The sequence below is a fragment of the Nicotiana tabacum genome, chromosome 22 (genome assembly GCF_000715075.1).
Source record: "Nicotiana tabacum cultivar K326 chromosome 22, ASM71507v2, whole genome shotgun sequence".
Lineage (NCBI taxonomy): Eukaryota > Viridiplantae > Streptophyta > Magnoliopsida > Solanales > Solanaceae > Nicotiana > Nicotiana tabacum.
In genome coordinates, this window is record NC_134101.1 from 27,257,114 (window position 1) to 27,269,815 (window position 12,702).

Here is a 12,702-nt window from a genome sequence, read left to right on the forward strand (position 1 = left end):
TTCACATCTAGGAGTGGTCGATCGGCAAATGACAAGCATTTAATGCCATTAAGACTAGACCGACGGAACGTTTAAACTATTTTGTCGTTTCTGTCACGATATATCGAAGTGAGAATCATGAGCTCATATCGTTTCTCGTCATCTACTCTCCAAAAAACGAGGGGACTACCTGTATACGGGTAAAATAGAGCTTGTAGTATACCGTAGTGTCACACCCTTTTTTTTTTACCTCACTAACCATTTTTTTTAAAAGATATAAAGTGATTTCAAAACTCAAAAGGGTTTTCAAATTGAAGGTGACAAAATATTATTTAAAACGGATTTTCTCAGAGTCGCCACTTGACATATAATCCAGGTGTGCCAAGTCATCATTTTAAAGCAATTTTTCCTTAAAACATATTTGACCCCAAAAACTGATTTGCACCAAAGATTCAGAGAAAGGGGGTTCATTGACTCGGGGAGAAAGTGTTAGACACTCCCTAAGTCCCGTAACTAGTACGGTTGTATACTTGATCTAGTTGGCTTTAAAGAATACTCAGGTTGAGGTGAAAACACACAAAAGCGAAAATAAATACGAAAAGGCTCGAGTTCGTCCCCACCTAATAAAATAAAATAAGAGAAAAGAAAAGAAAGTACTAAAAAAAATATACTAAAAGTTCTAATTTATCCTACACCACTTCCTCCACGATGTCGCCTCGGCCTCCATTTACATGTATTTCGGGGCATTCCCCGGATAAAACTATAATGACTAGGGGGACGACCTCTTGCCTCAAAATAGACTAAGGGAAATAACACCCTAAATTTCCTACCCAAGTGTTATCGGCGTAAACATTCTCCTAGCGGGTAAGTAGCAAAATAAGTAAAGGAAAACTAAATATAACAACTCATGGCATGCTCATTTCTTTTTTAATATTTCATTTTTATATATTTAGACCAAGCCCAATTCTAAATCATGTGAACAAATTAATCACTAATGGGCTAAGTCGCCCAACCATTCAAATAACGAAAAGTAGGCGTCCAGAGTGTATGAGCCGAAGAAAGAAACAAATAAAGTAAAAGAACTAAATGGTGGATCCAAGTATCATAAGAGCATGTTATTAAACCCATCAACCAATTCTACCCTTATAAAACACTCATGCCCAACCTTAAAATGATAATCCCTTAATTCAACAATGACCCACGATACCTAAAATATAACCATGAACTAATTTCTTCAAACAAGGCTAATGTAATTCCATCACGTTACACTTAAATTTAGGTGAACATATCTACTCATGTTTAAGTCCTAAAGAGTTCACAAATTAATTACGTAAGCTAATCAGTTTACTTTTACCTAATTTAACTTCTATGCACATGAATTTCACTCAAAAGCAAATACCTACTAGTTTTAAATCCCCTCCTAAACTCCTAAAACATGTAGACAGTAAAGTAGACTATGATTCCAATTCAAGGAGAAAACAACTTTCAACTTTCATTTTAGCAACATAGAAGCTAGAATTTCCAACATACAACTTAACTCATCTACATTTCATATTCTGCACCTAGTTTCATATTTTCTTTGAAATAGAAACATGATTTCTGGAATCCATCAAAGGGAATGGAAAAGTTCACATTCTTACGGGTACTACAATAAAATCTGTAAATTTAATAAAGAAACTTATTTTTAACAAACATGCCAAACATCCAAAGTTGTTGATAGGAACTCTAAATTCTATCCCTTTAAGATTTTTAAAAAAATAGAGAGAATTCAATATTTCAACTCCAATAGTAGGCTAAAACCAACTTCACGTCAACTTTAATAGAAGAGGAAAGCCAAATAGTGATAAATTAACTTGCGGCAAATATGATGAACTCATTTTACTTGGAAAGCTTTTATAGGACTAATGAAACAACTTTAAACTTATTTCCTACTGAAACTAGACGAAGAAATATAAGCAGAGTACTATTTCATTTTTTATGGAGTGTATCAAACAGTGAAGCATAAATTCATCATATAGTGCTATAGTAGCCACAAATCCAACCAAATTCAAGTTCACTCGAACACTCAAATCAACAGCCAAAATAAGATAATTGACTAAGAAAAAATCAGTAAACCCCAATGGTATCTATTAACTTAACTCATAATAAGTCAGATTACGTTAAAGAGGAGAAATAAACTTGTTGAAGGAAAGATTTCCTTAATAACAATAGAAGTAATCAACAAATCCGAAATTTAACTCCAAAAATTCGACCAATAAAGCAATAGCATATTGAACCCATAACCGCGAACAAGATCTTCGAATAAACCTCAACTGGCAACTTCAATTCAACAACATCTCAGTCAAACTCCATGAGTGAAGATCAAACAAACATTAAAATATATATTTTTTTATTTTCGGATTTGAAGTAAGAGTTGAAAGAACTAATTAATTTTTGGAAAAACTAGCATGGAAAATCGGAAGAGGGAACATCCCAAACTCAAAATCCTGGTTGTTGCCTTTATCTCCAAAATTCTCCCCCAAAATTCTGTCCAGAAACTTCCTAAAAGAAGTTCCTTTTTTTTAATTGTCCCCCTGTCACGACCCAAACTAACCCCGTCGTGATGGCGCCTATCGTGGAACTAGGTAAACCGACTCATTTCCAAAATAAATCGATATTTTTATTTCAAAGATAATTTGAAGGCCATTTAACATAAATACGCTAATGGAATGAATTCCACTAGAAAAACTACCAAATTAGACCAAAAATTCGAAATTGGCTCAAACCCGGCCCTCGGGCCCACGACTCGGAATCGGGTAAAAATCATAAATTACGAACACTCATTCTCTCACGAGTCCAACCATACTAGTTTTACTCAAATCCGACTTCGAATCGACATTCAAATCCCCAAAACTTATTTTATGAGTTTCTACAATTTTACCCAAATTTCCACCTCAAAGTACTAATCAAATGATGAAGTCATTGATATATTCATGTATATTAACCAAATTCGGGTTAGAATCACTTACCCCGATAAATTTTTTGAAAAACTCACGAAAAATCACCTCAAACCGAGCTCCCTAAGTCCAAAATATGAAATAATATCCTAAACCCCGTTTATATAGTGCACCTCTGATATCCCACTTCACAGTCCGCGAAATTTTGAGAGCGGCCGCGCCCTGTGTCCCGCGGTCACGAAAAACTGGTGCGGTCTGCGAAATTCTTGGGGCTGCACTGCCAGGCTTTAGTAATTTGGCCATAACTCTCTCTACAGATGTCCAAATGATGACTTCTTTACCTTTCTGGAAATTAGGCACAAAGAGCTACAACTTGCATTTTTGAATCATCTCAAAATTCCTTGTAGATCAAAGGATATAGGCTTCCGAAGTCGGACCAGCGGATCTGCACAACTTCCAAGCGCGGGCGCGAAATTCTGCCGCGGTCCGCGAAATTCCAAGCACTAGAACCATACCTAAGTTCCGGAAAAGCCCGGACTCGCTCAAAACTCACCCGAAACTCACCTGAGGCCCCCGGGACCTCAACCAAACATACCAACCAATCCTAAAATACCATACGAACTTAGTCGAATCTTCGAATCACTCAAAATAATATCAAAACACCAATTTACCCTCGGATTCAAGCCTAAGAACTTCTAAATTTTCATATTCGACAACCGATGCCGAAACCAATCAAACCACGTCCAAATGACCTCAAATTTTGCACACACGTCACAAATAAAACTACGAATCTACTCCAACTTCCGAAATTCTATTCCGACCTCGATATCAAATTTTCCACTGCCGACCAAAATAGTCAAATTTTTAACTTTTGCCAATTCAAGCCTAATTCTACTACGGACCTCAAATCACATTCTGGACGCGCTCCTAAGTCCAAAATCACCTAACGGAGCTAACGGAACCATAAAAAATTCAAATCTGAGATCGTTTACACATAAGTCAACATCCGGTCGACTTTTCTAACTTAAGCTTCTACTTTAGAGACTAAGTGTCTCAGTTCACTCTGAATTCCCTCCGGACCCAAACCAACAAACCAGATAAGTCATAAATCAACTGTAAGGCATAAATTGAGCAGTAAATGTGGGAACGAGGCTGTGATACTCAAAACGATCGGTCGGGTCGTTACATTCTCCCCTACTTAAACATACGTTCGTCCTCGAACGTGCCAAGAGTTGTTCTTAACCTTCAAATATCTATTCCACCTTACCATGCACATACCTCAGGGTGATTTCACATCACCCTATTCTATATAGGCCTGGCCACACCACATAACTGAAAATCGTTAATTTAGCCTTAGCCCAAAAATCTTGGAGCCAAATTTCTAACATCCAGAATTTTTTTCAAGACTCGAATCTCACATCTACACACTGTATAAGTCTGAACAAGCTGCATCGAGCTATAACTATAATCATAGATATAATCACCCAGCATATTACACACTCGCCCACTCCTAACACCATTCCTGATCACAGTAACTACTCCAAACCAACCAAGTACTAGCATTAAACCCCATATCGAACAAAACCTCATCCCAACACCTTCGTACGCTGTTAATAATAAAAGAAACACGCGGAAATCTCATGACCCCTTATCAGATCAACAAGTCACGGATCTCTCTTGTCCTAACTAGAACCATAATCCCTTTCTTAGCCGACTTTCAGTGTCATCTTCCCAATTATACTGTAATCAAATCTGACAGTACTCATTCTGGTTCCAATGACCTTATATTACTAAATACAACTATCCCATAGACATGCCATACCAATATAACTCAGAGCCACAAACCGTGCCATCCGTGTGCCATTACGCAACAATTCAAATGTATTCAGTTATGGAAAATGACTCAAATGAGAGAACTGCCCCGCTAGATTAACAAGTACCGCCACAAAGAAGTGCTGAAAATCCATCACACACCGAAGAACCATCACACAATTCTAATCGCAAGGTTCATACCTTAACATAACTCTGCTGCAATGCGTGACCCCATCCAAAAGCTGGTCCATATTATCTACCTCGAGCCACCCTGCTCAAAATCAATAACGACAGAGATACAAATGATGAAAATGCACACAAAACCTGAAAGAACATAACCAATATGCAATCGATCATGCAATACCTAAATATTCATCTCGCTCAAATTCTGCCATAAGGCCCCCAACAGAACCGCATCATGTGTGCATATAACCAATGAAACACAACTTCTCATAGCATAGAAGAGTAACTCACAGGTCATTTCAGACCACGAATAAGTTCAACATCAACCGAATGGCACATTACTCAACAATAGCAGTATGGATCTAACCAGTCAGACTTTGTGTAGAATACACATCCTAATTGGCCTACCATTGGACCCCAAATCAATTCTGGTTACCCACAAATAGATAAATAATCCCTTGAAGGTCAACAATGACTGAATCATAACACATACCATCATTTGGCTAGCTTTGTCAATGACTTCATAGTCCACAACCATGAAACAATCTGCTCCTGAGAACTACCAGTCTCCAAATCCATATCACACACGAATCACCATATCTGATCCTAACTCCACTGCCGAATGTCTAACACATCTCTCATACACGATCATCCCACGAGCAATACTTCTAAAATTCTCCCGTGCCATATAGCAATATTTGAATATACACAGTCGATCAACCAGGGGAGTGTCACAATATCAATGAAGTATCCATAAATCAAAACACATTGCCCCTTCTGAAATGTATATTCTCATTACGCCATACCGATTAGTAAAATCATTTACCTAGTCATCTGAAATCGTCCATGTTGCCTACGAATTTATGTCCTTCCCTTCAAAACTGAATTGTGACCTTGCATATGTAAATCTCAATCCCACATAATACACCGCGTCTACCATGCTATCCTGTGAAGAGTAAAAGAATCTCATATTCACTCTGAGTCACAAGCAGAATACATACCCGATCAATCAGAAACCTTCCATTTGATCTCCTCCCGGAGAAAATCCCAATACGCAACATATTCCTCACGCCGACAGGAAATATACTCCTCGAACCGTGGTAAAAACCATTAAGAACTCTTCGAAACCCATTTGCACACCACCACGCTATTAGAACTGAATCTCTCTAACTCAAACCAGCCACACGGGTTGCCAAATCCGAGAGCATTGCCAAAAAACACCTATAGATACTAGCCACGTCATAAGTACCCAAAGAACCGATCATACCCATTACTGTGCTAACCCAACCTACTACCAAGTTGTCCTATTTCTCCAAGTCCTTTCCAAATTGCCTTCAAATTGCTACTTTTTCCTTGTTAGGACACTATTATCCTTAACTAAAACTTGCCCCACGATCTCTAGCATAGAATCACACCGCCCAAAGGTTTATAAGCCGTTGAATTCCCTTTTTATGTATCCCAAAGGTTCCACAACTAAAAATGCTTACTCCGAAGAGACTTTATGTGAACCTAAAATTGTTTCCTTCACCTTCTTGATACTGAAACGCATAATTCACAATGATATAAAATGCCACGACTCTCGACACCGTTCAATGCAACTCCAATTTTCTAGACATATATATAAATCTTGAATCTATTGGAACCATTCTTGAGAGTCATCCACTCTACTCAAATCTCGAATAAACCGACCAAATGGACCGAAAAGACATGTATCCCATTAGCACAACAACACCCAAGGGAAATAAAGAGTAACCCACACTCCTACGCAATCGAACAAATTCCCGCTCCATGTATACTACATTCTTCGTGAATAACCACTCAATTATTGTACGGTCCTCCTATAACCATAGAGTGTAATACAACTTGTGTCCAGAATTTCCTTTACCCGAGTCATCCTCGATCTCGACCTCTGTAAGTCATAACTGATTCACCAGTATGCCTCATACCAAGAATAAAATTTAACACATAACCATTAAATCAAATTTTCAATAGCAAGCTCCCCCACTTAGCTTTAAGCTACAATTATATAAAATTAGAACCCCACAAGGACTTCTCCTTCTTAATTACCAAGATCTCGTACAGTTAACCCGCCAGACTTCTCGAAGTCTTTTGTTAAGCTTTTCATGAACATTTTGAATCACCAGCCATAATCACACACTCGATCTCTAACCGGATAGAAAGTAATATTCCTCGCAAAAGCTTCATCAACATCACACCACCGTTAACTGCTCACAGGAGATAACCCGCTTGTGGAATTTCTTACCGACATTTTCCAACGACGCTGCACTGGGTGCAACGACTACGTGATCAGTAAATTCTCCTGAGCTCATGCTCGCCCACCATTTGTACAAGTCTGCACTTTCCCTATTGACATCAATTGTACGTTCAACAATACCTTCTGAACTCAAGTCATATTGCACCTGACACGATAATCAGATCTTCATGCCTCTCTTCATTTCAAATACACTCTTTTATGCCATATTCAATCTTCCTTTGTACAGTAACCATCACTCCAACTAGAGTCTGCAGGCCAAATCACATACTAACATGATTCCAAACCATTCTACACTTTCTCAAGGCGCACGACTACCCTACTAGTGAATTCATATGCTACTCTGCCACTCTTACTTCGGTTAAATCATCTCCTTTAAAAAACTTCTCAAACTCTACTTCTCCTACTTGACCTGCTAGTACTTCAACCACCACAAAACACTTCCCGTCATGTCTTCCCTCATACTTTGCTACCCAACTGCTGCATCAAATCGAAATGCATCTCTGTCGCACCTGAACCAATAAAATGTTACCGACTTTAAGTCTCTTCGAAGATCATCTTTCTCGAGCCATCAACATCAGAAATATCCATTCGCAACCACAATTACTACACAATCACTTACTCTTCTTGAGTCCAAACTGATTGTCAAGACATGAGAATTTAATTTCTCCCAAAATTTAACAGCGTTAAAGATCTTTCAAAACATTCACACTCGAGATCGTACCGTCACATCAAAACGAAAATCAAGCGCCCAATGGCCTTCCTTTACATTTCAAGGAAACATCTCTCGTCACATTTAAATCATCTTAACACATCCTATAGTTACATCATACTCATCACAAATCCATTCTACCGCTCATCGAGCCACAAATTCCACTCTTAGGGGTATTACCGGACATATGAGTCTAAATGTACAGGTTACAACTGAAGCTACCAAGCCAAAGCTACGATTTTAAACCTGGCCTCAAGTCCTCCAGACTGGCCCATCCCCAAAACACATAATACACATCTCGAACCTCGTTCATTGAATCACAAGCTGGCGATGCACAACTGATATCGAGCGCTCATGTGCGCATACGAATGTGTGGAAGGAATTCAAAGAGTTATATTTCAAGCTGAATCAATTTCGCACGATAGAATACAAGAATGTGAAATTTTCCTAAGGGTTCGGCAGCCTCTCGTATATAAATACAGACGTCTCCGTACAGATCCGCAAGACTCTACTAATCTTGCTCATGACTCGTGAGACCTATGTAACCTCGAGCTCTGATACTAATTTGTCATGACCCAAACTAACCCTGTCATAATGGCGCTTATCGTGGAACTAGGCAAGCCGACCCATTTCCAAAACAAACCGATATTTTCATTTCAAAGATAATTTCAAGGCCATTTAATATAAAAGCATTTGTAAAGGAGTTCAAATTAAAACAAAAGTGCAGAAAAGAAAAGCCCGACATCGGGGTGTCACTAGTCATGAGCATCTACTACCATTTGTCTGACAATATCAAGACTAATATAGTCTGAAAATAGCTAAATACAACTAAAGGAAGATTAGAGAGAGAAAAGCAGGGATGCGATCTCCAGGCAGCTACCTTGCTATCTCCGAGAAAATCTACAACATGAATAGTCAACAACCGCTACCATGTCCAGCTACACCTGGATCTGCACACAAAGTGCAGGGAGTAACGTGAGTATGCCAACTCAGTAAGTAACAACAATAAATAAAGGCTGAGCAGTAGTGATGAGCAATAAAGCATATAAAGTTCATATCATGAAATCTCAGTAAAATACAACATGCAACAAAAAATAAATCAGTGTTTGAATCAAATCATCTCGTTTAAACCCAGTTCCAGTAAAATCATTTACAGATATTTTTTCAACAGTTTTCAAACAGAGGCTCAATGCAAAGGTGAACAAAAATGATGAAATCATAAACAGCCCTCGGGCATACCTCACAATCACTCGTATACAGCCCCTCGGGCAAACCTCACAATCACTCATGCCTCTCGGGCATACCTCAAAATCACTCATGCCACTCGGGCATACCTCACAATCATTCATGCCTCCCAGTCAATCAACACTCGGCACTCGGCACTCAGCACTCACACTCAGTAGGTACCTGCGCTTACTGGAGGTGTGTACAGACTCCGGAGGGGCTCCTTCAGCCCAAGCGCTATATCAAGCCAAATCATGACATAAATAACTTAGGCCCTCGGCCAATATCAAACATGCTGCGACGTGCATCCCAATCCCATAAATATCCTCACAAATCAGGCTCTCGGCCTCATTCAGTCATAAACCTCTCAAGCCACTCGGGCATTTCAGTGAAAACGGGGTATTCAACCCAAAACAACATTTATATGCATCAAAATCGAGTAATAAAAAATGAGTTATGCAGTAAACAGGTATAACCATGACCGAGTATAGATTTCAAATCGAAAATAGTGAGAGGATAGTAAGAAAAGACCCCTAAGGTTCCACACAGCACTGGCACAAGGCCCAAAACATGGCATTCAACCCAATTTACATAAACTCTTTCTAAAACATATAAGTATCACATAGTTTCAACAAAATATGCAACTTTACAGTTGCTACGGGACGGACCAAGTCACAATCACCAACAGTGCACGCCCACATGCCTGTCACCTAGAATGTGCGTCACCTCAAAATAGTAGAATGATACGAAATCCGGGATTTCATACCCTCGGGACTAGATTTATAATCGTTACTTACCTCAAACCGGTCAAATCTCTACCCCGCGATGCTCTTGCCTCTCGACTCGGCCTTCAAATGCTCCGAATCTATTCACAATCAGTACAATACCATCAATATACGCTAATGGAATGAATTTCACAAGAAAAACTACTAATTTAGACCAAAAACCCGAAATTGGCTCAAACCCGGCCCCCGGACCCAAACTCGTAATCGGGTAAAAGTCACAAATTACGAATACCCATTCACTCACGAGTCCAACCATGCTAGTTTTACACAAATCCGACTTCGAATCGACATTCAAATCCCCAAAATTCATTTTATGAAGTTTCTACAATTTTTCCCAAATTTCCACCTCAAAGTACTAATCAGATGATGAAGTCATTGATATATTCATGTATATTAATCAAATTCGGGTTAGAATCACTGACCCCGATGAATTTCTTGAAAAACCCACGAACAATCGCCTCAAATCGAGCTCCCTAGATCCAAAATGTGAAATAATACCCTAAAACCCGTTTATATAGTGCACCTCTGATATCCCACTTCACGGTCCGCAAAATTTTGAGCGCGACGGCGCCCCGGGTCCTGGTGCGGTCCGCGAAATTCTTGGGGCTGCACTGCCATGCTTTAGTATTTTGGCCATAACTTTCTCTATAGATTTCCAAATGATGACTTCTTTACCTTTCTGGAAACTAGACACGAAGGGAAATTCCTTGTAGATCAAAAGATATAGGCTTCCGAAGTCGGACCAGCGGGTCTGCAGAACATCCAAATGCAGCCGCGAAATTCTGCCACGGTCCGCGAAATTCTGCCGCGGTCCGCGAAATTCCAAGCACCAGAACCATACCTGAGTTTCGGAAATGCCCGGACTCGCTCAAAACTCACCCGAGGCCCCCGGGACCTCAACCAAACATACCAACCAATCCTAAAACACCATACGAACTTAGTCGAACCTTCGAATCACTCAAAACAACATCAAAACACCAATTTACCCTCAGATTCAAGCCTAAAAACTTATAAATTTTCAAAATCGACAACTGATGCCGAAACCAACCAAACCACGTCCGAATGACCTCAAATTTTACACACACGTCATAAAATGACACTACAAACCTACTCCAATTTCCAAAATTCTATTCCGAACCCTATATCAAATTTTCCACTGGCGACCAAAATTGTCAAATTTCCAACTTTTGCCAATTCAAGCCTAATTCCACTACGGATCTCAAAACACATTCTGGACGCGCTCCTAAGTCCAAAATCACCTAACGGAGCTAACGAAATTATCAAAAATTCAAATTTGAGATCGTTTGCATATAAGTCAACATCCGGTTGACTTTTCCAACTTAAGTTTCTACTTTAGAGACTAAGTGTCTCAGTTCACTTCGAATTTTCTTCGGACCCAAACCAACTAACCAGATAAGTCATAAATCAACTGTATGGCATAAATGGAGCAGTAAATGAGGGAACGGGGATGTGATACTCAAAACGACCGGTCGGGTCGTTACACCCCCACTCCCTCTATTTCTTCCCAAAAATCCTTCCTTCCCTTCAAAGTGTTGTCCCCCATGATAAAAAAAAAATCAAAAAAATCTTTTGCTATGTGCTTGTGTGCATGTGTGGGGACAAGTTAGTTGGGATAAGAATCCCAAGAAGGAGATGCAACGTTCCATTTTTGCTTTCATTTTTTTTTTGATTTTATCTTTTTCCATTTTATGAAAAGTAATAGGTCGGACTCGAGACATGGAAATAAAGGACTGAAGATCGGCCCCAAGCCACACCGGGTTAGCAACCGGGATCAAACACCTGCCTTTGATAACACTGAGGCCGTGACTCCGTAATCGTTCCTTGTTCAAACGACCTCGAAGAAACATTATTAGCATAACAGATGACCGAAATATCTGTGACCGGTCGGATATTACGGCGGGAATCTCGGCATGTATCAATAAGGAACCGACAAACAATAAATCAAGAGATTTTTTTACCTTTTATAGAGTTGTAACTAATGTAGGACTCCCCTACTATATAAAAGGGGTCTAGTTACTTGTAAAAGGGATGGTAACACGTATTCCAAATAAATACATTATTATTCTCTTTAATCTCTTATTTTTTTGTGTCTTGATACCGATCGAAGTACGTCCGGCTCAAGGGCGATTAACCTTCCAAGGTTGAGACTGTTCAATTCGTGTGGCTTGCATTTACTTTATCATTATTTATTTCAATTGCAATCTAATTTATCATTTTGTGTCAAGTTAATCCGCGTATCCTTAAAACCACTTACAAATTTAATTGTTATCCGATTTTGATGGTAAACAATGTGTCACAACATAACATATAATGGAGAACAAAAGGGTCAGTTTTATTATATACAATTTATAAATTTGCTTGGGCACGATCATAATTTACATGCTAATAATTAATTTAGAAATTATCCTTCTTTTCTACGAGAAAAATATATTTATAAATAGTATAAATAGGTTAATTAATAAGATTTCCATGTCTCTATTTTTTTCCAGCACAACACGACTCATTCGAGACCTTACCAATGAGCTTTAGAAGAAAAAACCTTGTAGAAATCGGTGTAGAAAGAGGGTTGATTTCAAGGAGAGAAAGAAGAAAATCCTTTAGAAAGATTGGGGTTTATGTGGATAATTAAGAAATTGTGAGGATTTTTAGGGATTTACTAAATTAAAAGGCTACAATCAAGGGATACTCGTTTAAAACTAATTTGTATATAATTGGTAAATTGTATATGACCACGTAACTAAGTTAAAACTTGATTAGGAATGGTAATTAAGTAAAAAT